Below are 3,169 nucleotides of genomic sequence, written 5' to 3'. Positions count from 1 at the left end.
ACTTACTAGACTCAGTTTATTTCTCTCTCCCTTTCCCTCCCTTACTATTCATATTCATTACCCCCTCACCCCTTTTCTCTTTTCTCCCCCTTTTGTCTATGTCTCTGTCCATATCTCTCACTGTATCTGTCACTGTCTTCTTTCTTTCCACTCTCTTTTTTTCTCTCCCTCTCCTCTCCTCTTTCCATAAACTTAGATCACAATATATGTTCACATAAACATCTTCATCGTTTAATATCCATATTTTTATTCATAATCATATCTGTATCATATTATTTCATTTATTTATTCCCTTAAGGAGGAAGAGGGGCACAGTAGTCAATGATTTATAGCAGTCTACTGTTTGATAAACTCAAGGATACCAACTTCTGGGATAAGAACTCACTGTTTGACAGAAACTTCTGGGAAAACTGGATAATTGTGTGGTGGAAACAGGGCATGGACAAATGCCTGACACTGTACACAAGAATAAATTCCAAATGGGGAGACTGTCTAGCTATAAAGGCTGATTTGATAAACAAATTAATGGAGCAAAGAATAATTTATTGGTCAGATTTATGGAAAATGGAGAAATTTATGACCAAATAAGATATAAAGAAAATTATGAAATGCAAAATTGATAATTCTGATTACATTAAATGGAAAAGTTTTTGCACAAAGTCAATCCAACCAAGATTAGGAGGGAAGCAGAAAACTGGGAAAGAATTTTTGCAACTAGTGTCTATGATCAAGGCCTCATTTTGAAATTATATAGGGAAATAAATTAAATTTGCAAGAATACAAGTCATTCCCGAATTGATAAATGGTCAAAGTATTTGAACAGGCAGTTTTCACAGGAAAAAATTAAAGGTATCTATAGACATTTGAAAAAAAAATGCCCTAAATCACTATTGATTAGAGAGATGCAAATCAAAACGACTCTGAGATACTACAACCCCCCTTTCAGATTGGCTAACATCACAACACAGGAAGACAATAAATGTTGGAGAAGATGTAGGAGAGTTGGAACACTAATTCATTGCTGTTGGAGCTGTGAGCTGATTCAACCATTCTGGAGAGCAATTTGGAACTATGTCCAAAAGGGTCTAAAATGTACATGTCCTTTACCCAGCAATGTCACTTCTAGGACTGTATAGCAAAGAGATCATAAAAGTGGGAAAAGGTCTCACATGGACAAATATATTTATAGCAGTTCTTTTTATGGTGACCAAGACCTGGAAATTGAGGGAATACCCATGAATGGGGGAGTGGCTGAACAAGTTGTGATATATGAATGTAATGGAATACTATTGTACTATATAAGAAATGATGAAAAACCTGGAAAGACTTATATGAACTTATGCTGAGTGAAATGAGCAGAACCAGGAGAACATTATACACAGTAACAGCCATAAGATGTGAGAACTTTTTGTGATAGAACTAGCCCTTCAGAGCAATGTAAGGACTTAAAACATTCTCAAAGGACTCGATGCAAAATGCCATTCACACCCAGAGAAAAAAACTATGGAATCAGAACCCAGAATGGAGCAGACCATTTTCTCCTGTGTAATGTTTTGGTTTGTTTTCATCTTTCTCATGATTCCCCCCATTCATTTTCATTCTTCTATGCAACATGAATAAAGTGAAAATGACTTTAGTAAGAATATATGTGTAGAACACATATAAGATTGAATGCCATCTCGGGGATGGAGGGGAGAGGAAGGGTGAGAAAATTTAAAATTTATAGAAGAGATTTTTGAAAACTGAAAACAAAGAAATTATTTCTTTTAAAAAGGAGAAAGAAAAGGTAATAAGCCTTTAAAACCTCTTGAGCTATTCAATCAACAGGTAATTAATAAATATTTATTAAGTACTATGTGTCATTAGCATTGAAGTGCTGAAGTTTAAATTTGGATTGCTATTGTTACAAGTGACTTTTTATTTAAAAAAATAGTTTATGCAGGTGAAGCCCACATCACTCAGATGATGCAAAGCCTTTCTATCAAATATTCTCTCTGTGAAGTCACAGACAAAAAGAATAAAATACAATGAAAGACTTCACAAAGATATTTTGTAGGGCTTCTATTTTAATTATAGCCATCAAGCTTCATAAATCAGTGATGTAACCTGGAATTGGAATTGGATGTAAGTCTGGAATTGGAAGGCTGGCAGCTATAGCAAAATCTTTGTTATCTTCTAGGAACAGGTTGGTTACATTAATAATGAAGTACATGCTGCCCTTGAGTTTACAGTTGTGGCAGCTGAAAAGTTTTTAAAAGTTAGGTTTAAATAGAAAGTTAAAATTTCTTTGGATCTGCATATAGTGAAGTGTAGAGCACAGCCTTGGGAGGAACATAGAGATAAAGAGACCAGAAATGGGCAATAAGATGCTGGGAAAGTGAGAACTGGATAAGAATGTGACCCATGCTTGAACATTTAACCCATGTACTTTGCATTTTCCAAAGTGCTTAGAAGCTATTTCTATAAAACTTGGAAGCAGCTGTTTCCCAAAAACCCTTATGGAAGAGGGCACACACCCCTCTCAATAGCTCTCACTGCATGGAATCTGCCTGAAGAGACAGAGTTCAGCCATCTCTTCCTCCTTCCCCTCTTCCTGCCTCTCTTCCCCTCCTACTTCTCCTTTACAATCCTTTCTAGCACTCTAGCTTTATGGCTGTGATCCTTAGTGACCTGCTGTTGGATACTTTAAGGTTCAACATGTAGCAGAGACTGCAAACTGACTGATTTTTGATGTATGACAAGTCAGAAATGCCTGAATTCTTGATAACCCTTTCTGAGATCTTTCCTACTGTTTATGGCATCATTTGTGCCATTGGGCCACGTTAGACACTGCATGTCATATTGCAGTATGCAACTATATATTTTCTACCAAAAGAACATTTTGGTTTAAGGAGGTATCTATGTTTGATGGTATCTCCAGACTTTGCCTTGACTGTGCCTAATGCCTGAAAAATGCTCCAAACTTACTTCTACGTCTTAAAATTGAGCATTTTCCTCAAAATTATATTCAAGTGACCCCTTCTCCATGAACTCCATCCCAGATGTGTTTTTTGACACAATTACATATATGCATGTTATTTCCTTTGATGGAATTTAAGCATCTTGAGGGGAGTCAATTGTTGTCTTTGAATGCCCATCATCATGCACAGTTTGCTGTATAAATAATTTC

Source organism: Notamacropus eugenii, chromosome 7 (genome assembly GCF_028372415.1).
Source record: "Notamacropus eugenii isolate mMacEug1 chromosome 7, mMacEug1.pri_v2, whole genome shotgun sequence".
NCBI classification, from domain to species: domain Eukaryota; kingdom Metazoa; phylum Chordata; class Mammalia; order Diprotodontia; family Macropodidae; genus Notamacropus; species Notamacropus eugenii.
The sequence above is the reverse complement of the archived record's forward strand: the minus strand, read 5'-3'. Positions refer to the sequence as shown.